Source organism: Haemaphysalis longicornis, unplaced genomic scaffold (assembly GCF_048455015.1).
Source record: "Haemaphysalis longicornis isolate Haplotype H1 unplaced genomic scaffold, Haemaphysalis longicornis Haplotype H1 scaffold_8, whole genome shotgun sequence".
NCBI classification, from domain to species: Eukaryota; Metazoa; Arthropoda; class Arachnida; order Ixodida; family Ixodidae; genus Haemaphysalis; species Haemaphysalis longicornis.
In genome coordinates this window covers 52,308,024-52,333,110 of record NW_027526445.1, presented here as the reverse complement: position 1 = coordinate 52,333,110, position 25,087 = coordinate 52,308,024, and the positions used below count along the sequence as shown (strand labels likewise).

Below are 25,087 nucleotides of genomic sequence, written 5' to 3'. Positions count from 1 at the left end.
TGACGATGTGTATGAGATTCTGCATGCCAGTCAACCAAGTATCATGTGTCTCCAGGAAACCCACCTCAATTCTAATCAAACAAATTTCTTAAATAGGTACATGGTATTCAGAAAGGACAGGGTACGTGAGCAGTGGTTCACTTGTAATAATTAAGGATCAGCGTGATGTTAACGCATGCAGTCAGTCGCCTGACCCAGCAGAAAATGACACACGCAAGGGAAAAATTGTTTTAACTTAGGTATTATCTTCGCTGTTAGCCCAATTGTCCCCAAAACGTTGTTTTTTTGCAACTATTCTCCCAACATTCTATTTTTCGCACCACCTTTAACCTGGTTCAGTGATTGATTGATTGATTGATTGATTGATTGATTGATTGATTGATTGATTGATTGATTGATTGATTGATTGATTGATTGATTGATTGATTGATTGATTGATTGATTGATTGATTGATTGATTGATTGATTGATAATGGGGTTTAACGCGCCGACGCTGCACAGAAGATGAGCCGCGCTGTAGTGGAGGGCTCCAGGTTGATTTTTTCGGCCACCTGAAGATCTTTAACTTGCACCGAAATCTCGAGCAAAAGGTGGTTCCGCTTTTCTCCTCCATCAGAATAGCGGCTGCCGCAGCCGGGAATCGAAGCCGCGTCCTTCAGTTCGACAGCGTAATTCAGCTAACAAAAATAGAATCAAAGAAACAGAAATTTTATTCACAAGTATACTGAGAGAACAACTACACCCCCATAAAACCAATGCAAGACATCGATATGATCCTTCACAAATATATTCATCGCGACAAAAATAAAATATAACGCGGGAAACTATACACAGTCTGTTATAAAAGAAAGTTCAAATTTCAAATAAACGGAACTGGTACTAAATACACTTTTCTATTGCATTTTCGATGGCAACGAAAATGAAATGTAACGCAAATAATCATACACAAAATCTATCCAACAAAGAAAAGTACAACACCGCTAGCATGGAGATTTACCTGGGACAAAAATAATTAGTTTACATTTTGGGGCAAACGCATTTTCAGAACTTAGCATGTAATCACAGGACTTGTTTAGACTTTTATATAGAAATGCATCCGTGTCACGACGTAGAACCCAACCGAGTTTGCTGTCAAGGTCTCACTGTACTGGCCGCAACAAATACCGGTGAAGGGGAAAACTTTCCCCATGCCGAACGTGAAAGATTAACTCGATTTTGGAATCTCGAAATATCTGTCAAATCGAAACTTGTTTCGCTCCGTGCATAATTACCTCCCATAGGGGGTGCGCAATGCCCCCATTTCTCTCGAAACGTTTTTCTTTTTTTTTTTTGTAGGACCACGAATATATTGACATCTTGGCAGAGAGGCAGAGAGGACACAAGGCAAAGTTCACGGGCACCTGATAATGTCCCTGTTCGAACGCTTAGCTCCCACTACTACGCGCCAAACGCGGTCATGAATGGCAAATTTACGCGAAGTACGCGCTGTGCAAAACCGACCTCCCCGTTACCGAAATTCTGTCCGTCGCTTACATCGTTTTGAAATAGCTACATCTGGACAACCCAGCTGATCATTCGGACGATGAGGAGCCTCCAGAAGTGCCTACAACAGAAGAAACACCAAACATGCAACGTCTGCTTCACAACAAGATAAAAAGTAGCGTTGGCAACCAAGAACCGATATAATGCATTGAGCAGCTGGAGAACGCTTTTTTGGGATGCAGATGTGAACCCAAAAAAGGCGAGGTTCATATAAGTTCTTTCTTTTGCAATATTAAAAATTGTTTTCCCCGCGAATCATTTTCCCTTTATTAGGAAAGCACCTATTTGCAGTGGAGCTATAAGGAGCACCAGCTGCTACTTCAGTGACCTGGCAACAAATTTTTGGCATTCCACATATCTTAAAAATTTCAGACAATTTTACCACTTTGAGTTAACGGGAGCTGTATATCAAGAGCGTTTTCAGAATACGCATCAGGAAATGTGAAAGTATCGTTAGGTGTAAGGCGTCGATAATTTGATGTTGGGTCGTACTAGTTTAAAATTTTCACAAGAGGAATAACAACGTAGGGCGTTTAGTCTCTAAATTAGCTGCCCAAAGGCATGGATTCGATTTTCTGCCACGGTGGCCGCTTTTCTGATGGAAAACAAAAGCTAGAAACGGCCGTGTGTTCAAGATTTCGGCACAGGATAGAGATTCCCAGGTGGTCAAAATTAATCCTTAACACTCCACAACGGCGCCCCTCATCGCCTGTGCAGCGTGGGTGCGTTAAACTTCATAATCGATCAATAAATCAACTATTCAGGCCCCAAACACCGCAGCGAGCAGCGCAAATCTTGCCGTGCGCAGGCTAGGAGCTGGGGCCGGGAAGCGGCGGCTGTTCAGTGGTTGAGGACAGCAGCGCCGCAGCTATGCCGGTTTATTTTTTGCGCGAAAGTCGACCCGGCGGAGCGATGGGAGAGGCTGCCGCTCGGGCCACACTAAAACTTCTAGTACACTCTCGCTCCGCTATGCCAGGATATCCGTAGCGTGAGCGAAGGTTCAGCAATCCAACACGATCCAATCCAATCCAGTCAGGCCCAGTCCAGTCTAGTCCAGTACAGTCACTTCGCGTATTCCGATTTCGGCGATGCATCACCCACGAAAGGGAGAAAAGGAGGAGTGCGAGAGGGAAAGGCGAAGGGTTGCGGGGCTGTTCTGCCGGCGCACACACTCCCCGCTCTTGGCCCGGCGGCCGGCAGGCAGTGAATACCCATTTCTTTCCTCCATGTGAAGCGACAAGTGTTTCATTCGCGCGTTGGATTTCGCCTTCTGGGACGGACGCGCTGTTATTCAACCACACTCCTAGTTCTGTATATTTTAACGAAGTTAGAAGTGCTTCAACTGTGTCTGTGTTGGATTTCGCGTCCGCTTGTGATACCCACCGCTGTGCGTTTCGAAGTGCTTCAACCGGGTTGTTTGATTAAGTTTTACGCTGCAACAGTGTTCTAGGTAACATTACCTAAATACTTTGTAATCCGTGCTGTTTTGCAATCGCAGTGTAGCATTCGCAAATCGTCGCGTGAACGGTTGCTACGCAAGCGTGCATCCACAGTTCACCCTGTGATCGGCCGCCGCTGTGAAAGTCAGCCTTTATTATGAATGAATTCCTGGAGTGTGACAAATAGAAATTTAGCCTAATGCCCCATAAAGTTGGGCCTAAGTCACGCTGGGAATACGCGATAAGTATAATCACTTGTAGCCCACCTCGAACATTTTGGTACTCAGATTTTCTGACGATTGCTTTCAACCTTGTCACGATGGTTGCACTTTCTGCCCTGCTGCTTTTTATGCGGTCGCACAAACAACCGGGTTGCTTGTTTTGTTTTTTTCTTTATCGTATCTAGCGCTCCGCCCAGACGAAATGGCAGTTGGCACTAAAGTTTCGCCCAGGCAGAATTAGAACTGTCAAATACTCCTGCTCTGATCTTCGCCTCTTAGATTAGACACGCAGGACTACCTTTGCACCGCCTCCTCTTCGCGATCGTGTGTTCATGGGTCTTTTTCTTTTTTGCTTGCAAGCCCCAATGGTGCTAGCACCCACATTTATTTGCGAGTTGGAATATGAAGCCTCCACTGATGACTTACGTTTGTCCACACACACTGACCAAAACAAGCTACAAGGGGCTTTGGTATCCAGTATTCTTACGCTGGAGCATGCTTCAAGGCATGTGATCACAAAAGCACTTAAGTTTACAGCAAATACAGGTTCTCAAATTGACTGAAAAACTGAAACATAACATTAAGCCTTATAAATATTTACCTAGTATGTGTGCTAGTTCTGCATCAATTGCTACAAAAAAAAAAACCCGCAACACATGCTAATGAACTGATCACGAAAAGTGACGTGTGAATAGTAAATCTGTCTGCTGAAAACAATTTTTTAATAAAACTACAGATTTGAATATAGATTACATGTTGCAATGTATGGGCATATGAAACAGCAGAAACCAAGTCCCAAAGCTCGAAAATTCTTTATTAAATGCTTTATAACCTCAAATATACATACAATATTTTACGTGCCCATCACGGTTTAGGCCAGGAACATCTTGGCTCAAAACTTTCCGCAATTTCTCAGTCAGCACCTGCAACACCAAAAGAAACAAATAAACGCTTCCTTTTACAACCACACCGCAAATGCCAAGTGAATCTAAATTCACAATTGATGGTGTATTTTGTCCCGTATAGGGCTACATTAATATGTACACAAAAGTTAGTTTAGCCTGCTTTTGAACTATTCTAACTGCTTATTCTGAATTTTTTTTCTACGTGACACCAGAGATCCTTCGCTGATGCAGTCTTGTGTCTAAAACCTGCTTTAGTCCCTTCACACCAAATGGTATTTTTGACTTTTTTGAGAATTTGTACAAGGCCAAATCATGGCTTACACTAGTAGGATTAAAGTTCTGAGCTAGACTGCTTTGATCTCTGATCTCGTTAACAAACTGCACTGCCTTTCCCAATAGCTAAGCAGGTGCTTACAGTGTATCTGACAACAGCTGTCACACAATGGCCATACAGGACAACTGGGTCGGTTTATCAGTCAGGAATTACATGAGGGGGAACTAGGCTGAGCCCAACTCATCGCACCACTGCTGCAAAAACAAAGTGGAAAAAGATTCTATTTCGGGGGTTGTAGTTGCCAAGGCCACTCTCGGGCTATGAAGCATGACACAGTGCTAGGTTCGATCCACGTTAATCCTGACATTTGGGTATCTTAACACGCACTGAAATCTGCACACACGGGCGTTTTCGATTTTCTTCTTTTTGCCTTCACTAAAAAAAAAAAAAAAAAAAAGGAAAAGAAAAAGTCCTTGGGCTCAGCTGCACAATGCTTTAGGAACTGCGGCTGCTGCTCAGGCACAAGTTGGAGCCATTACTTGACTAGGCACAAATCCTCAAGAGTTGAAAACTGATTTCAGCGCAAAGCGGCAAAACAGCACTTTATTAAAAACAAGAGAAGTGGGAAAGACCTTATAACAACACGCGCTAAAGAATGACCTTTTTGAATAAACACAGTGTCACTTTGTAAATCGTCAATGCCTGGATAGCATATCCTTCATGCACAAGTATACTTAGTTGCTCCTTTAGATCGACAACGATGGCCAGAAGAAGTCAGGCTGCTGCCTTGCACGCCTTGTACTTGCTGCTTCGCCTTAATACTATTACCATAAGTTAGGAGCCAAGTATCTGAAATACCCATCTGTTCGATGCTTTGAACGTGCCGTGTAGGTGTTGTCGTGCAGTAATCCTCATTGGACGACGAGAACGAATGCAAATTAAATGACTCGCGAGCGAAAAATGACGTTACCAAAGTTGATCAGTTCACAAATCTTGCACAGCTTTACCATTGAGCCAATGCTGTCGACTTGTTTGTAAACAACCTGTAATTTCTCCGCGCCACGTAACATCATTGATAGTGGTTGCGGACTGAAGTAGCGTAGAAAACCGGGCTAGTTGGTGTAGATTCATCTTCGCAGCGCACAAATAACGGGACAAAAAGGAGGATAACACTGGACAACCACTGAACCAAAACCGAATTTTTATTGAAGAGACAAATATAAAGCCATCGAAGGTATAAAACATAAAAACATGACACATGAACCCACTATAAGCAACTGTACAGACAAACGCTCTCAAGTACTGCTCTCTTCAAGATACGCCAATTCTGCATCTAAAAGTGCTAAAGACGAGCGCTAACACACGAGTCAGACATTTTTCGAATTTTATGTGCTTCCACTATACTTCCCTCACCTTTTGTTCATCGTGCAAGAACAGTACCGTTGTATCATGAAGGAAAAGCGTGCAACCATAATCTTTGCAATGGGTGGGAAGAGGGCCAGAAGGCACTCAGTGAACTGGCCAACATCAAAGCGACCACCATTGAAAGGAATGCAATAAACCACATTTAATCTGTAAGGAACAACCTGTTTCTCATGTTTCACACCACAGCTGTTTGCTCGGCCCTTATTACTAATATTCTTTTCGATGGCGGGACAGCAGCAGTTTAACTTAATTTTGGCTGAAAACACCACATTGATGTTATATCTGCACCCCACTTCTTTCAAGCGGTGAGATACATCGTGCAGGTACGAGATTACAACTATCTTTTCCTTCACAACATCACAAGCAGGAGACAAGTTTTCTTCACCAAATCCAACAACTAAAGACAGGCCGACCCAATGACTCCGTCACCGTAGCCAGCATTTTTGGGTCCAACTAACTGTTCACCAAAGCTAGACTCAATTAGGTGAAAACAAGACTGAAAACAAAACAAGATGGCTGACCTGAGGCAGTTGACAACAATCCCATATTTTGCAATCCTAGAACGTGCTGATGAAGAGTTCAGTAAAGGCTTCTTCGATTGCGGGCTATAGAGCCAACATACATGATTCTGCTCGAATTTTAACAACAGGTCCAAAAACTGGATTGTTCTTTCGTTTAGCGCCTTGGACATAAAGGTCAGCCTAAATGCGTGACGTTTGAATGCTTTTAAAATGTCTACCACTTTTCTTGTAGGGCCATAGTTTCCACAAAGTACTAGGTAATCGTCAACATACATGAAAATTTTATTTGCCAAACCCTCCAAGTCACGTTCCAATACACGGTCAACATGAGCCAAGAAAATGTCACTAACAAGGTGAGGAACTTTAGAACGTCTACAGATTCCAGATCTCTGCACAAAGACACTGTCACACCATCCTACAATAGTTGATGCTAAGTCCCATGCCAAAACCTCGATGGAGTCATCCGTCGCCTATATTCAGGATGGTGTTGCTCTGTGTCACAAGATAGATGCCGACACGTCAGAAACTGGCAAAGTAGGCCATGTGCAGAAAGGAATTGCTGATGGCGCTTTCAACCTGCTTGTTTATAAGGACTGCACCAGCACAGACGGCATCATTACAGAGTGCAGACCGTTTAAACATCTTGAAAAGGGCTTCGCAGCCTCTGGAAAATGTTTCTTTGGTTATCAACGTAACTAGTTGATGCATTTATTTTTGTTATTCCCCCCACTGTAATGCCAACAGGCGCTGTGGGTACCAAATAAAGTGAGAAAGAAACAAGCGAAAGCTCACTGTATTGCCCCACAGTTCACTCGAATGCCTAACACGGCTCCCACATCCTATTACGAGTATACCACTCCACTGGAATTTGCCCTTCTTTGTTCGACGACTTAATGAAAATAGTACGCCGTGAGCTGGAGGCTACGGCTATGGCTGGCCTACTAGCCCTGACCCGTGAATGAACGTCACCTTCCATCTCCCTAATCCATGCGATATACAGCAAGAGCTCGCAAGCCACACCATTCCACGCATTTGCTCTGTAGCTCACCCGAAAAACGCTTTCACTGTTCCTCGTGTCTTAACTGGTCCCCACCAATATGCCCCACGCCATTTTCAGACACAAAATTCCGAAGAGTGGAGTACTCCTGAAAACAACCCAATATGCTTCCACTGCTGTCACGGTGGGCATGTGGCCCGCTACAGCTTTCGACATTGCCACGCTAAGCCTTCGCCTCACCAGAAGACTAATCAATGCATCTCAAGGAGGTAATACTGCATCTGTGACCTGGACGACAGATCCTCTATTAACCAAGGAGTCTAAGCCCAATTTACTAGACGTTACTGTTGATGGTGTTGCACCCCAGGCTCTCACTGACACAAATGCTCGCATCTCTGTAAACAGCTTAACCCTCCGCTGGCATCTCCGCAAAGTTCTGACGCCACCCATGCAAACATTTGTTCGAGTTGCCAATGAGAGCACACCTTCAATTGCCGGAATGCGTACCGCCTGAATATGGATTGCCGACCACGATAGTGTCGCTCTCTTCACCGTCCTTGAAAAATGCCCCCATGACATTATCCTCGGCGTCGATTTTTTCTCGAACTGCTCTCATTGACTGTTCTGCGGGACTTCTCTCTTTTGAATTTTCTTCTGCCAAAAATGCTCAAAAGCACCGTTCTCGTTCCACAGATTATGTCCATTTGCTGTCAAATGCTGTAACATACATGCCCCTGTGATAAAGCCCACCCGTTTCTCACAGTTATTTCTCACCAGATTGTTCGACAAGCCGAGCGGAAGCTACTACAAGCACGTATCCTTGAGTGCCGCCAGAAGCTACGAGCTTTGGAGAAGCAAACCTTCTTTGCACGCCGGCAACTTGAGTATCTTATTCCTGAGGACTTCCCAGATGTGCAGCTGCACACAAACTTCACTGCTAGCATGGCAGAAGGCCGTCATAGAACGTCGCAAGAGAGGAAACTGCAAGCACTCCAGCCGGACGTGCCACAATGCACCCAAGAGGTCATCAACCTATCTCCGTACACACCGGACGAAGAGGAGGCTAAGGTTTTGTCCCGTGGTTTGAATTTTAACACAGAAGCACCCCCGGAGCCAGGAAAGGTGATTTGTGCGGGCGAACGCAGGGTCGGCCAGCTTCCCTCTGAAGTACGGCAAGAAGCGCGCACCCGTGCTATTGGTGTGCTCTCTGGTTTGCGAAGACATTGTGCAAGACTGCATTTATCGGTAGCGGAGAGGCAAGCCATCAGGAGCCTGCGGAATAACAGCAGTATCGCAATCCTTCCTGCTGACAAAGGCAATGCCACGGTCTTGCTAGATAGCAGTGACTACCACACGAAGATGTTGGCCCTTCTTGAAGACCAGCAGACATACGCTCCTCTAGCCCGTGACCCAACTAGCAGGTTACAGTCGAAGCTCCAAGAACTGCTAACCAGGCTTTTCAAGCTAGTCCCTCCGCACCACAAGGGCCTCTACTACAGGTTACTGTGCACGAACGGTTCAGCCCCGGCCATCTACGGTCTGCCTAAAATCCACAAGCCTGGCATTCCTCTTTGGCCTATCGTCGACTTCTCGAGGTCACCGCTCTACCGACTATCAGGCTACCTTCACCAAGTGTTGAGCCCTCTAGCCGGTAAGACGCCCACGCACGTCGGAAACTCATCCTCTTTTGTTTCGAAGCTGAAAGACGTAACTCTAACTGAAGACGACGTCATGGTTTCGTTCGACGTCAAGTCTCTTTTCACTAGTGTCCCAGTGGATCTGGCAGTAGCCATGTGCGAAGAAGCACTAAACGCGGACATTAGTCTTCCCGATCGCACTCCCTTTGACGTCCCCGAGCTCTGTGAGTTGCTTATGTTTTGTCTGCGCAACACCTATTTTTCTTACGGGGGAAGCCCCTATCAGCAGACCCATGGCACGGCGATGGGTGCGTCCTATCAGTTACTACGGCCAATCTAGTTATGGAGGCTTTAGAGGGGAAGGTATTGGCAACCTTCACACCGGCACCGAGGTTTTTCTGCCGCTATGTCGACGACTGTTTTTGTATTTTAAAAAAGCAAGATGTCCCATGTCTTCTGGACAGCCTCAACGCCCAGAATGTGGATATACAGTTCACCGTGGAGTTCGAGCAAGACAACATGCTTCCCTTTTTTGGATGTTCTTGTTCGCCGCGATGTGGGCGCTCTCTCCTTCTCAGTGTACAGGAAGCCCACACACACGGGTCGTTACCCCAGTTTTGAATCTTGCCACCCTCTCGGCCACAAGACACCCGTTGTGTCGTCCTTGATAAAGCGCGCCGTACGCATCTGCTCAGATGACAGTGCACTGAAACGTGAATTAGGAACGATTCGCCGCAAACTAATCGCCAATGGCTATCCTAAGCGACTTATTTGCCGAACCAAGAATAAGGTACTACAGCGAAGAATGGCCAACAACAGGACATTACGAGCACGCGCAGCCATCCCCTACGTCCCAGGAATAAGCGATGCATTGTCGCACGTCTTTTCAAAATACGACATGCGCATTGCCCATGTACCGACCAGCGAGCTCCGCGACGACTGAAAGAGCACCAACGTGATGTAAGAAATCATAATCACATGACGAATGCCATTGCCATTGCGGATCACGCGCACAATCATTCCCACAAGATTGACTGGGAGAACACCGCAATTTTAGCTAAGGAAAAGAACACATCATCTTGGCGTCTGCTAGAGTCACTTTTTATCCAATCAACGCCAGCCGCAATGAACCGGACGGATGGGACTTTGCCTCCCATCTACGCATGCTCTCTACGTCATGTGCTGCCTATATAATTGATGACGACGGCTTGTCTTACGTAGTGAACAAGGAACCCGTATGTGGTTCCGAAACGTCAATATATTTTTATTCTTGGTCAGTGTTCGCTTTTCTTTTGCAAGTTATTATATGGTCTTCCCTATTACAGATGCGCTGCTTCTGTGAAACGTCACCCTGCCACATATCATCATTACTGTGGTAGAGAACCGAACCTGCCTTCCCTTTCAGTTTCACACCTCAAGTCCTTCCCAAGGGGATTTCGCTTGCAATGCTGTGCCCTTTCTGCCATGAATGCTAGCACCCCTGCAGATTTACCTCCTGCAGTGCAGGCGTCCCATCAAGCACCATCAATCAAGGCAGTGGCTGCTTCAGACCTCCCACCGGATCATACCGCCGATCTCCCTCGTCTTCTGGATTCCTGCAAGGACATCTTCGACTTAGACAACCATTCACCAACCCAAACTTCTGCAGTCACCCATCATATCAACACCAACGATGCTTCACTAGTGTACAGGTGGCCCTATTGCGTATCACTTGCTGTACGACTCGTCATCCAAAAGGTAAAAAAAAATGCTCAGTAAGGATACAGTTGAACCATCTTCCAGTCTGCGGGTGTCTCCAGTCGTGTTGGTCAGAGAAAAAGATGGGACGTAGTGCTTCTAGATGGATTATGCAAACTTTACTATTATGAAGGAAGGCCTTATACAGTGGGATCTCATTGATACAATTCTGCATAATACGTTTTTCTTTTCATTCCAAGCCAAAATCCCTTAGAAATAATGCATTTTCGTGCATTTGATACGATCACATTTTTGCTAAAAATTGGATAGCACGACCACGAAAGTGAACCTTGACCATTTTTAGAAACCTTACATTTATTCTTCGGTATACTAGCTCAAACCCCATGTCAACAACCCATGACCTGCATGGCAGCGCCGGTTCTGCGACAAAAACACTGCTGCCGGGCGTGGGCGCTCTGTTCAATGAGGATGATATGTGAGGCGAGGCACTGTGCCATCTAGTGAAACATATCATAATCACAGAGTTTCTCAGTTTGATCATAATCGAGGAAGAAGGTTCCAATGCTCTTGGCAGTCGACCACTTCCCTCCCCAACTTCTCGCCATGCTCTGTGCTTCCTGCTCCGTTCTTTGTTCTCTTTCTGCGCTGTTCCTGTGTTCGGTGGTGTTGCTTATGAGGCTATTTTTGTTCTTGTTCTATTTGACTAGTCTTGTTCTCCTTAGGCTGCCTTGTTGCTGTGCGGGGTGTGCTGCCAGGCTTGTGGCAATGTCGAGGAAACGGAAGGCACTCAGTATAAAAAGAAAAAGTGGAAATTGTACAGAAATTGGAAGAAAACCCGAAGAGGAAATGCGTGGATTTGGCACACAAGCTCGGTTTGCCAGTGTCAACGCTCAACACTATTGCCGGTCAGCAAGAAGAACTTCAAAAGAATCTGCAAGTTTCCGGCCCTGATGCGAAACAAGCACAAGGTGCGAAGCATGACCAAATGGAAGACATCCTGCTCACATGGTGGGAGGAAGTTAGAGCGGCAGGATGAACGCCGATAGGTCAGTACTACGCGAAAAAGTTGACAACACTGCGCTCTCCTTGGGCATTGAAGACTCCAAAGCGTCTGGTGGCTGGCTTCACCAATTCAAGGCACAACGTGAAGTGTCATACAGAACAGCGTCCGCCCAAGTGAAAAATACCAGCAGCTTTTTTTTATTTTTACATTTCCGGAGAATTTTGTCCCAGACTTCGAAAAGAAAGTGCAGCACAAATTTACCAGCTACTCCACTGTTGCTCAATAAAATTGAGTTGCTGACGGAGAATGCAGCTAGATTTTTCTCCTTTTTTTTAACAAACTCTTTGGATAATACGATTTTCACATAATGCTTTTTATTTCCCGGTTCCCCTGAAAAACGTATCAACGAGATTTCACTGTACATGATACATAGACAAGATGTGGCTGGCAACTTGTGAAGGGAGGTAACTTCGTGCAACCAAAGCCTGATTAGTCATGCTAATTCCTCCTATATTTCAATATGGTCTAACACCAGCTACCCCACTTCGGCAGAGCCAGTGGGGAACATTTCAACACTACTGTCACTGTGTACTGCAGAACGAACATCCATCCCGCATTTAAAAACCCTGCATACGAAGCTGCATCGCGCAAAGTTGTTCTATGGCCACTGAATGTCCTCGCTGAATGTCAAGGAAGCGTCCTCACCGACGCGCTTTGGCGTCGTCTATCAGCGGATTCGTATGTATACAAGCGTTTACAGCAAGAACGGTAAATATATTACTACGCCCTTCAAGCACATATCGGCAAAATGCGATTACTTCGCCGCGTTCGCAGGAATGAGCCGCACAGTAGAGAACACAGTCGTAGCATACTAGCAGGAATGAACGCATCGTACGGCTTCTTCCACGTTTCGTCACCCCGTGACTACAGTTTACCTCAACACCAATTTATAACGCATGCCCTTAAAGAGCTTACACTCTAAAAAGCGCTACAACCTTTCTGGTAACCTTGAGTGAATGTAAAAGCGTAGCCACCGCGCACATCACGTCGTAGCTAGCGCCGACTTCAATGCGAATGCGGTCGTCGACGCGGCTACGCGAACGTACCGCTGACAGCCTCAAGGAAAGTGTATTTGGGCGCTCTAGAACAACGTATTTAAATTTAGCCCATGTTTGCGAATAACAAATGATTCCTTGAGTGCTTTAGTTACATTGTCATTCAGAATGTGCCTAGCCAGTTATGTCCAACATACGGAGAGCGCACGGCATTTGCAGTACACGGACAGGTATATGATTACCCGTCCCTCTTGATACCAGCGCTTAAAAAATATCTTACCTTTCGTTTATGACGCAAAAAGATGCCGAGGAGAAAGCAGCAGGTTTCGTTTTCTACAAGAAATCGATGCTGGCTTGCGCTTTGAAACTCGTACACAATAGGCAAGTGGCTTCGGCTTGACATGGCTTGACCAGTGTTGCTTTTGCCTTGCGCAAACTTAATTTAACTAAAAAACTCTGTCACACAACCGGCTAAATATGGCCGCTCGTTATTTGTTATTTGCGAAGGTAACAGAGTATAAAAGTCGCGTAACAGAAAACTTTAGTTGAATTAAGTTTGCGCATGGCAAAAGCAACACTGGTCAAGCCATGTCAAGCCGAAGCCATTTGCCTGTTGTGTACGAGTTTCAAAGCGCAAGCCAGCATCGATTTCTTGTAGATAACGAAACCTGCTGCTTTCTCCTCGGCATCTTTTTGCGTCATGAACGAAAGGTAAGATATTTTTTAAGGGCTGGTGTCAAGAGGGACGGGTAATTATATACCTGTCCGTGTACTGCAAACGCCGTGCGCTCTCCGTATGTTGGACATAACTGGCTAGGCACATTCTGAATGACAATGTAACTAAAGCACTCAAGGAATCATTTGTTATTCGCAAACATGGGATAAATTTAAATACGTTGTTCTAGAGCCCCCAAATACACTTTCCTTGAGTCTGTCAGCGGCACGGTCACGTAGCCGCGTCGACGACCGCGTTCGCATTGAAGACGGCGCTAGCTGCGACGTGATGTGCGCGGTGGCTACGCTTTTACACTCACTCAAGGTTACCAGAAAGGTTGTAGCGCTTTTTAGAGTGTAAGCTCTTTAAGGGCGTGCGTTATAAATTGGTGTTGAGGTAAACTGTAGTCACGGGGTGACGAAACGTGGAAGAAGCCGTACGATGCGTTCATTCCTGCTAGTATGCTACGACTGTGTTCTCTACTGCGCGGCGCAATCCTGCGAACGCGGCGAAGTAATCGCATTTTGCCGACATGCGCTTGAAGAGCGTAGAAATATATTTACCGTTCTTGCTGTAAACGCTTGTATACATACGAATCCGCTGATAGACAACGCCAAAGCGCGTCGGTGAGGACGCTTCCTTGACATTCAGCGAAGACATTCAGTGGCCATAGAACAACTTTGCGCGATGCAGCTTCGTATGCAGGGTTTTTAAATGCGGGATGGATGTTCGTTCTGCAGTACACAGTGACAGTAGTGTTGAAATGTTCCCCACTGGCTCTGCCGAAGTGGAGTAGCTGGTGTTAGACCATATTGAAATATAGGAGAAATTAGAATGACTAATCAGGCTTTGGTTTCACGAGGTTACCTCCCTTCACAAGTTGCCTGCCGCATCTTGTCTATGTATCATGTACAGTGAAATCTCGTTGATACGTTTTTCAGGGGAACCGGGAAATAAAAAGTATTATGTGAAAATCGTATTATCCAAAGAGTTTGTTAAAAAAAAGGGAAAAAATCTGCATTCTCCGTCAGCAACTCAATTTTATTGAGCAACAGTGGAGTAGCTGGTAAATTTGTGCTGCACTTTCTTTTCGAAATGGGGGAGAAAATTCTCCGGAAATGTAAAAATAAAAAAAAAAGCTGCTGGTATTTTTCACTTGGGCGGACGCTGTTCTGCATGACACTTCGCGTTGTGCCTTGAATTGGTGAAGCCAGCCACCAGATGCTTTGGAGTCCTCAATGCCCAAGGAGAGCGCAGTGTTATCAACTTTTTCGCGTAGTACTGACCTATCGGCGTTCATCCTGCCGCTCTAACTTCCTCCAACCATGTGAGCAGGATGTCTTCCATTTGGTCATGCTTCGCACCTTGTGCTTGTTTCGCATCGGGGCCGTAAACTTGCGGATTCTTTTGAAGTTCCTCTTGCTGACCGGCAATAGTGTTGAGCGTTGACACTGGCAAACCGAGCTTGTGTGCCATATCCACGCATTTCCTCTTCGGGTTTTCTTCCAATTTCTGTACAATTTCCACTTTTTCTTTTTATACTGAGTGCCTTCCGTTTCTTCGACATTGCCACAAACCTGGCAGCACACCCCGCACAGCAACAAGACAGCCTAAGGAGAACAAGACTAGTCAAATAGAACAAAAACAAAAATGGCCTCATAAGCAACACCACCGAACACAGGAACAGCGCAGAAAGAGAACAAAGAACGGAGCGGGAAGCACAGAGCATGGCGAGAAGTTGGGGAGGGAAGTCGCCGCCTGCCAAGAGCATTGGAACCTTCTTCCTCGATTATGATCAAACTGAGAAACTCTGTGATTATGATATGTTTCACTAGATGGCACAGTGCCTCGCCTCACATATCATCCTCATTGAACAGAGCGCCCACGCCCGGCAGCAGTGTTTTTGTCGCAGAACTGGCGCTGCCATGCAGGTCATGGGTTGTTGACATGGGGTTTGAGCTAGTATACCGAAGAATAAATGTAAGGTTTCTAAAAATGGTCAAGGTTCACTTTCGTGGTCGTGCTATCCAATTTTTAGCAAAAATGTGATCGTATCAAATGCACGAAAATGCATTATTTCTAAGGGATTTTAGCTTGGAGTGAAAAGAAAAACGTATTATGCAGAATTGTATCAATGACATCCCACTGTATGAGGCCTTCCTTCATAATAGTTAAGTTTGCATGATCCATCTAGAAGCACTACGTCCCATCTTTTTCTCTGACCAACATGACTGGAGACACCCACAGACTGGACGATGGTTCGACTGTATCCTTACTGAGCATTTTTTTTTTTTTACCTTTTGGATGACGAGTCGTTCAGCAAGTGATACGCAATAGGGCCACCTGTACACTAGTGAAGCATCGTTGGTGTTGATATGATGAGTGACTGCAGAAGTTTGGGTTGGTGGATGGTTGTCTAAGTCGAAGATGTCCTTGCAGGAAGCCAGAAGACGAGGGAGATCGGCGGTATGATCCGGTGGGAGGTCTGAAGCAGCCACTGCCTTGATTGATGGTGCTTGATGGGACGCCTGCACTGCAGGAGGTAAATCTGCAGGGGTGCTAGCATTCATGGCAGAAAGGGCACAGCATTGCAAGCGAAATCCCCTTCGGAAAGACTTGAGGTGTGAAACTGAAGTTGAAAAACTGAAAGGGAAGGCAGGTTTGGTTCTCTACCACAGTAATGATGATGTGCGGCAGAGTGACGTTTCACAGAAGCAGCGCGTCTGTAATAGGGAAGACCATATAATAACTTGCAAAAGAAAAGCGAACACTGACCAAGAATAAAAATATATTGACGTTTCGGAACCACATACGGGTCCCTGTTCACTACGTATGACAAGCCGTCGTCGTCAATTATATAGGCAGCACATGACGTAGAGAGCATGTGTAGACGGGAGGCAAAGTCCCATCCGTCCGGTTCATTGTGGCTGGCGTTGATTGGATAAAAAGTGACTCTAGCAGACGCCGAGATGATGTGTTCTTTTCCTTAGCTAAAATTGCGGTGTTCTCCCAGTCAATCTTGTGGGAATGTTTGTGCGCGTGCTCCGCAATGGCATTCGTCATGTGATTATGATTTCTTACATCACGTTGGTGCTCTTTCAGTCGTCGCGGAGCTTGCTGGTCGGTACATGGGCAATGCGCATGTCGTATTTTGAAAAGACGCGCGACAATGCTTTGCTTATTCCTGGGACGTAGGGGATGGCTGCGCGTGCTCGTAATGTCCTGTTGTTGGCCATTCTTGGCTGTAGTATCTTATACTTGGTCAGGCAAATAAGTCGCTTAGGATAGCCATTGGCGCTTAGTTTGCGGCGAATCGTTCCTAATTCACGTTTCAGTGCACTGTCATCTGAGCAGATGCGTACGGCGCGCTTTATCAAGGACGACACAACGGATGTCTTGTGGCCGAGAGGGTGGCAAGATTCAAAACTGGGGTAACGACCCGTGTGTGTGGGCTTCCTGTACACTGAGAAGGAGAGAGCGCCCACATCGCGGCGAACAAGAACATCCAAAAAAGGGAAGCATGTTGTCTTGCTCGAACTCCACGGTGAACTGTATATCCACATTCTGGGCGTTGAGGCTGTCCAGAAGACATGGGACATCTTGCTTTTTTAAAATACAAAAACAGTCATCGACATAGCGGCAGAAAAACCTCGGTGCCGGTGTGAAGTTTGCCAATACCTTCCCCTCTAAAGCCTCCATAACTAGATTGGCTGTAGTAACTGATATGGACGCACCCATCGCCGTGCCATGGGTCTGCTGATAGGGGCTTCCCCCGTAAGAAAAATAGGTGTTGCGCAGACAAAACATAAGCAACTCACAGAGCTCGGGGACGTCAAAGGGAGTGCGATCGGGAAGGCTAATGTCCGCGTTTAGTGCTTCTTCGCACATGGCTACTGCCAGATCCACTGGGACACTAGTGAAAAGAGACTTGACGTCGAACGAAACCATGACGTCGTCTTCAGTTAGAGTTACGTCCTTCAGCTTCGAAACAAAAGAGGATGAGTTTCCGACGTGCGTGGGCGTCTTACCGGCTAGAGGGCTCAACACTTGGTGAAGGTAGCCTGATAGTCGGTAGAGCGGTGACCTCGAGAAGTCGACGATAGGCCAAAGAGGAATGCCAGGCTTGTGGATTTTAGGCAGACCGTAGATTGCCGGGGCTGAACCGTTCGTGCACAGTAACCTGTAGTAGAGGCCCTTGTGGTGCGGAGGGACTAGCTTGAAAAGCCTGGTTAGCAGTTCTTGGAGCTTCGACTGTAACCTGCTAGTTGGGTCACGGGCTAGAGGAGCGTATGTCTGCTGGTCTTCGAGAAGGGCCAACATCTTCGTGTGGTAGTCACTGCTATCTAGCAAGACCGTGGCATTGCCTTTGTCAGCAGGAAGGATTGCGATACTGCTGTTATTCCGCAGGCTCCTGATGGCTTGCCTCTCCGCTACCGATAAATGCAGTCTTGCACAATGTCTTCGCAAACCAGAGAGCACACCAATAGCACGGGTGCGCGCTTCTTGCCGTACTTCAGAGGGAAGCTGGCCGACCCTGCGTTCGCCCGCACAAATCACCTTTCCTGGCTCCGGGGGTGCTTCTGTGTTAAAATTCAAACCACGGGACAAAACCTTAGCCTCCTCTTCGTCCGGTGTGTACGGAGATAGGTTGATGACCTCTTGGGTGCATTGTGGCACGTCCGGCTGGAGTGCTTGCAGTTTCCTCTCTTGCGACGTTCTATGACGGCCTTCTGCCATGCTAGCAGTGAAGTTTGTGTGCAGCTGCACATCTGGGAAGTCCTCAGGAATAAGATACTCAAGTTGCCGGCGTGCAAAGAAGGTTTGCTTCTCCAAAGCTCGTAGCTTCTGGCGGCACTCAAGGATACGTGCTTGTAGTAGCTTCCGCTCGGCTTGTCGAACCATCTGGTGAGAAATAACTGTGAGAAACGGGTGGGCTTTATCACAGGGGCATGTATGTTACAGCATTTGACAGCAAATGGACATAATCTGTGGAACGAGAACGGTGCTTTTGAGCATTTTTGGCAGAAGAAAATTCAAAAGAGAGAAGTCCCGCAGAACAGTCAATGAGAGCAGTTCGAGAAAAAATCGACGCCGAGGATAATGTCATGGGGACATTTTTCAAGGACGGTGAAGAGAGCGACACTATCGTGGTCGGCAATCCATATTCAGGCGGTACGCATTCCGGCAATTGAAGGTGTGCTCTCATTGGCAACTCGAACAAATGTTTGCATGGGTGGCGTCAGAACTTTGCGGAGATGCCAGCGGAGGGTTAAAGGGACCCTGCAACACTTGCCATCGACTACTAGTAATGTATTTTGGGATAAAGTATATTGTCCCAGAAATCTCTTCCCGCAAGAATTATGAAAATCCGTTCACAATTAACGAAACTACGCGCGATGAGAAATCGCGCATAATCGTTCCCTCTCAACTCGACCGCGGGCAACGCGACGAAAGCTGCGCGCTCTCTCCCGGAGAGGAGGGTGGCTCGCGGCGTTCTCTTCGGCGGCCTTCGATATATCCCATGCCGGGTAGTTTTATCCTTTTCTCCGCAACGCCGAGGGGCCTATTTCCGGTCTGGTGCCACAAAAAAGCAGGCATGGGTGCCTGCTCGCAAGTGCGCGCTAGGGCTGGTAGGGCGTTTTTGAAGCAATAAACGTTTGTAGTCGAGTGGGCCCGTTGAAAGGGAAGTATTGAGCTCATCACTCAAACTCCGCGCGCACTCAAAACACAAAAGAAACGGCAAAACAGTGCCTACAGGATCAGGCATAGAAGAGGTTCGTACACAGCGTGACGACGACGGAAATGGGAGAATCTACCCGCGAAGTTGACCAGTGACAGCCGATCGGGCAGCCATGGCCTATGTGACGTCCCTCGGGCCATGCATAATGAGGACAACTGAAGAGAGAGCGGTTTGTTTTTCCGCGTCTTTCACATCGATTTGCGCGCTCACCGCTTCACGTGCACGTGTAATATTTGGCTCAGGTATTCGTGGCAGTGTAATCTAAACGTTGCGCAGGTTTACTTTCACTGTTCAAAGAGTGTTGCAGGGTCCCTTTAAGCTCATTACAGAGATGTGAGCATTTGTGTCAGTTTGAGCCTGGGCTGCAACACCATCAACAGTAACGTCTAGTAAATTGGGCTTAGACTCCTTGGTTAATAGAGGATCTGTCGTCCAGGTCACAGATGCAGTATTACCTCCTTGAGCTGCATTGATTAGTCTTCTGGTGAGGCAAAGGCTTAGCGTGGCAATGTCGAAAGCTGTAGCGGGCCACATGCCCACCGTGACAGCAGTGGAAGCATATTGGGTTGTTTTCAGGAGTACTCCGCTCTTCGGAATTTTGTGTCTGAAAATGGCGTGGGGCATATTGGTGGGGACCAGTTAAGACACGAGGAACAGTGAAAGCGTTTTTCGGGTGAGCTACAGAGCAAATGCGTGGAATGGTGTGGCTTGCGAGCTCTTGCTGTATATCGCATGGATTAGGGAGATGGAAGGTGACGTTCATTCACGGGTCACGGCTAGTAGGCCAGCCATAGCCGTAGCCTCCAGCTCAAGGCGTACTATTTTCATTAAGTCGTCGAACAAAGAAGGCAAATTCCAGTGGAGTAGTATACTCGTAATAGGATGTGGGAGCCGTGTTAGGCAGTCGAGTGAACTGTGGGGCAATACAGTGAGCTTTCACTTGTTTCTTTCTTACTTTATTTGGTACCCACAGCGCCTGTTGGCATTACAGTGGGGGGAATAACAAAAATAAATGCATCAACTAGTTACGTTGATAACCAAAGAAACATTTTCCAGAGGCTGCGAAGCCCTTTTCAAGATGTTTAAACGGTCTGCACTCTGTAATGATGCCGTCTGTGCTGGTGCAGTCCTTAAAAACAAGCAGGTTGAAAGCGCCATCAGCAATTCCTTTCTGCACATGGCCTACTTTGCCAGTTTCTGACGTGTCGGCATCTATCTTGTGACACAGAGCAACACCATCCTGAATATAGGCGATGGATGACTCCATCGAGGTTTTGGCATGGGAAGAAAGTTCCTTCGCGGCTAGTTGGTGGCCAACAAGCTTTCCGAACAGCTCACGTAATGTCAATTTGCAGGTTTCCCAGCTTGTCAGGTCTGCTTCGTGTGTCTCAAACCAACAATAGTCTGGCTGGGCCCTTGAGGTAAAATATTACGTTGGCCAGCCCCAAGGTTGCATCCCATCTGTTATGAGCGCTCGCACTCTCGTAGGTGCTTGTCCAGTCATCAACGTCAGTGCCGCAGAAGGTGCTGCGGTCGCAGGGATGGGAGATGACCATAAGTGGCATAGTCGGCCAGAGGGCTCCATCGAGTGCCAAAATTTCTGTGCCGACCTGGCGTCCACTGCGCAGCTCCGTGTTTGAGGTAGCAGATGTTGCAGTGCAGGAGGACCAGGATAGGGCACGCTGCGCAAGCCCCTTCATCTTCGAAGCGCGCAAATGAGGTTACTGCGCGCGCAGTAATCCAGGCTGGTGCTCTGCTTTCAGCATTGACACTGGAAACCTTTTCTACTCCCTTCCGTATGAACAAGTTTTGGTCTCTGTGAAAGAGTGTATCACTGTCTACAATGGCAAGGTTAAGTTTATGCAAAGTTGCGGGATTTCCGTGGAATCCTTTTTGGAGCTTCTGCGTTTCTACTTAGCATCAACTATTGTAGGATGGTGTGACGGTGTCTTTGTGCAGAGATCTGGAATCTGTAGACGTTCTAAAGTTCCTCACCTTGTTAGTGACATTTCCTTGGCTCATGTTGACCGTGTATTGTAACGTGACTTGGAGGGTTTGGCAATTAAAATTTTCATGTATGTTGACGATTACCTAGTACTTTGTGGAAACTATGACCCTACAAGAAAAATGGTAGACATTTTAAAAGCATTCAAACGTCACGCATTTAGGCTGACCTTTATGTCCAAGGCGCTAAACAAAAGAACAATCCAGTTTTTGGACCTGTTGTTAAAATTCGAGCAGAATCATGTATGTTGGCTCTATAGACCGCGATCGAAGGAGCCTTTACTGAACTCTTCATCAGCACATTCTAGGATTGCAAAATATGGGATTCTTGTTAACTGCCTCAGGTCAGCCATCTTGTTTTGTTTTCAGTCTTGTTTTCACCTAATTGAGTCTAGCTTTGGTGAACAGTTAGTTGGACCCAAAAATGCTGGCTACGGTGACGGAGTCATTGGGTCGGCCTGTCTTCAGTTGTTGGATTTGGTGAAGAAAACTTGTCTCCTGCTTGTGATGTTGTGAAGGAAGAGATAGTTGTAATCTCGTACCTGCACGATGTATCTCACCGCTTGAAAGAAGTGGGGAGCAGATATAACATCAATGTGGTGTTTTCAGCCAAAATTAAGTTAAACTGCAGCTGTCCTGCCATCGAAAAGAATATTAGTAATAAGGGCCGAGCAAACAGCTGTGGTGTGAAACATGAGAAACAGGTTGTTCCTTACAGATTAAATGTGGTTTATTGCATTCCTTTCAATGGTGGTCGCTTTGATGTTGGCCAGTTCACTGAGTGCCTTCTGGCCCTCTTCCCACCCATTGCAAAGATTATGGTTGCACGCTTTTCCTTCATGATACAACGGTACTGTTCTTGCACGATGAACAAAAGGTGAGGAAGTATAGTGGAAGCACATAAAATTCGAAAAATGTCTGACTCGTGTGTTAGCGCTCGTCTTTAGCACTTTTAGATGCAGAATTGGCGTATCTTGAAGAGAGCAGTACTTGAGAGCGTTTGTCTCTCAACGAACAAAAATTCAGTTTTGGTTCGTTGGTTGTCCACTGTTATCCTCCTTTTTGTCCCGTTATTTGTGCGCTGCGAAGATGAATCTGCACCAACTAGCCCGGTTTTCTACGCTACTTCAGTCCGCAACCACTATCAATGATGTTACGTGGCGCGGAGAAATTACAGGTTGTTTACAAACAAGTCGACAGCATTGGCTCAATGGTAAAGCGGTGCCAGAGTCGCCAACTGATCAACTTTGGTAACGTCATTTTTCGCTCGCGAGTCATTTAATTTGCATTCGTTCTCGTCGTCCAATGAGGATTACTGCACGACAACACCTACACGGCACGTTCAAAGCATCGAACAGATGGGTATTTCAGATACTTGGCTCCTAACTTATGGTAATAGTATTAAGGCGGAGCAGCAAGTACAAGGCGTGCAAGGCAGCAGCCTGACTTCTTCTGGCCATCGTTGTCGGTCTAAAGGAGCAACTAAGTATACTTGTGCATGAAGGATATGCTATCCAGGCATTGACGATTTACAAAGTGACACTGTGTTTATTCAAAAAGGTCATTCTTTAGCGCGTGTTGTTATAAGGTCTTTCCCACTTCTCTTGTTTTTAATAAAGTGCTGTTTTACCGCTTTGCGCTGAAATCAGTTTTCAACTCTTGAGGATTTGTGCCTAGTCAAGTAATGGCTCCAACTTGTGCCTGAGCAGCAGCCGCAGTTCCTAAAGCATTGTGCAGCTGAGCCCAAGGACTTTTTCTTTTCCTTTTTTTTTTTTTTTAGTGAAGGCAAAAAGAAAAAAATCGAAAACGCCCGTGTGTGCAGATTTCAGTGCGTGTTAAGATACCCAAATGTCAGGATTAACGTGGATCGAACCTAGCACTGTGTCACGCTTCATAGCCCAAGAGTGGCCTCGGCAACTACAACCCCCGAAATAGAATCTTTTTCCACTTTGTTTTTGCAGCAGTAGTGCGATGAGTTGGGCTCAGCCTAGTGCCCCCTCATGTAATTCCTGACTGATAAACCGACCCAGTTGTCCTGTATGGCCATTGTGTGACAGCTGTTCTGTCAGATACACTGTAAGCACCTGCTTAGCTATTGGGTAAGGCAGTGCAGTTTGTTAATGAGATCAGAGACCAAAGCAGTCTAGCTCAGAACTTTAATCCTACTAGTGTAAGCCATTATTTGGCCTTGTACAAATTCTCAAAAAAGTCAAAAATACCGTTTGGTGTGAAGGGACTAAAGCAGGTTTTAGACACAAGACTGCATCAGCAAAGGATCTCTGGTGTCACGTAGAAAAAAAATTCAGAATAAGCAGTTAGAATAGTTCAAAAGCAGGCTAAACTAACTTTTGTGTACATATTAATGTAGCCCTATACGGGACAAAATACACCATCAATTGTGAATTTAGATTCACTTGGCATTTGCGGTGTGGTTGTAAAAGGAAGCGTTTATTTGTTTCTTTTGGTGTTGCAGGTGCTGACTGAGAAATTGCGGAAAGTTTTGAGCCAAGATGTTCCTGGCCTAAACCGTGATGGGCACGTAAAATATTGTATGTATATTTGAGGTTATAAAGCATTTAATAAAGAATTTTCGAGCTTTGGGACTTGGTTTCTGCTGTTTCATATGCCCATACATTGCAACATGTAATCTATATTCAAATCTGTAGTTTTATTAAAAAATTGTTTTCAGCAGACAAATTTACTATTCACTACGTCACTTTTTCATGATCAGTTCATTAGCATGTGTTGCGTTTTTTTTTTAGCAATTGATGCAGAACTAGCACACATACTAGGTAAATATTTATAAGGCTTAATGTTATGTTTCAGTTTTTCAGTCAATTTGAGAACCTGTATTTGCTGTAAACTTAAGTGCTTTTGTGATCACATGCCTTGAAGCATGCTCCAGCGTAAAAATACTGGATACCAAAGCCCCTTGTAGCTTGTTTTGGTCAGTGTGTGTGGACAAACGTAAGTCATCAGTGGAGGCTTCATAGTCCAACTCGTAAATAAATGTGGGTGCTAGCACCATTGGGGCTTGCAAGCAAAAAAAAAAAAAGACCCGTGAACACACGATCGCGAAGAGGAGCAGGTGCAAATAGGTAGTCCTGCGTGTCTAAATCTAAGAGGCGAAGATCAGAGCAGGAGTATTTGACAGTTTTAATTGTGGCTGGGCAAAACTTTAGTGCCAACTGCCGTTTCGTCTGGGCGGAGCGCTAGATATACGATAAAGAAAAAAACAAAACAAGCAACCCGGTTGTTTGTGCCATCGCATAAAAAGCAGCAGGCCACAAAGTGCCAACCATCGTGACAAGGTTGAAAGCAATCGTCAGAAAATCTGAGTACAACATGTTCAAGGTGGGCGACAAGTGATTATACTTATCGCGTATTCCTAGCGTGACTTCGGCCCAACTTTATGGGGCATTAGGCTAAATTTATATTTGTCACACTCCAGGAATTCATTCATAATAAAGGTTGACGATTTTCACAGCGGCGGCCGATCACAGGGTGAACTGTGGATGCACGCTTGCGTAGCAACCGTTTACGCGACGATTTGCGAACGCTACACTGCGATTGCAAAACAGTACGGATGTCAAAGTATTTAGGTAATATTACCTAGAACACTGTTGCAGCGTAAAACTTAATCAAACGACCCGGTTGAAGCACTTCGAAATGCACAGCGGTGGGCACCACAAGGGGACGCGAAATCCAACACAGGCACAGTTGAAGCACTTTTAACTTCGTTAAAATATCCAGATCTAGGAGTGTGGTTGAATCACAGCGCAGCCGTCCCAGAAGGCGAAATCCAACGCGCGATTGAAACACTTGCCGGTTCGCGCAAGTGAAAAGGGCGCACGCTTCGGTATGCACTGCCGCCGGCCGCCGGGCCAAGAGCGGGGAGTGTGCACACCGGC

At 46.1% G+C, this 25,087-nt stretch overlaps 2 long non-coding RNA genes across 2 annotated transcripts; one reads left to right on the top strand and one right to left on the bottom strand.

Annotated features, from left to right (window-relative positions):
* Nucleotides 1–3,900: 3,900 nt before the first annotated feature.
* LOC144149354 (uncharacterized) lies at nt 3,901–13,103 on the bottom strand. Its single transcript, XR_013318280.1, has 3 exons — nt 12,998–13,103; nt 10,454–10,556; nt 3,901–4,125 (listed from the first exon to the last, which is right to left on the bottom strand). It is a non-coding gene; the product is annotated as an uncharacterized LOC144149354 (long non-coding RNA).
* Nucleotides 13,104–13,317: 214 nt separating this feature from the next.
* Nucleotides 13,318–23,771, top strand: LOC144149077 (uncharacterized). Its single transcript, XR_013318172.1, has 3 exons — nt 13,318–13,428; nt 15,872–15,974; nt 23,650–23,771. It is a non-coding gene; the product is annotated as an uncharacterized LOC144149077 (long non-coding RNA).
* Nucleotides 23,772–25,087: the final 1,316 nt, after the last annotated feature.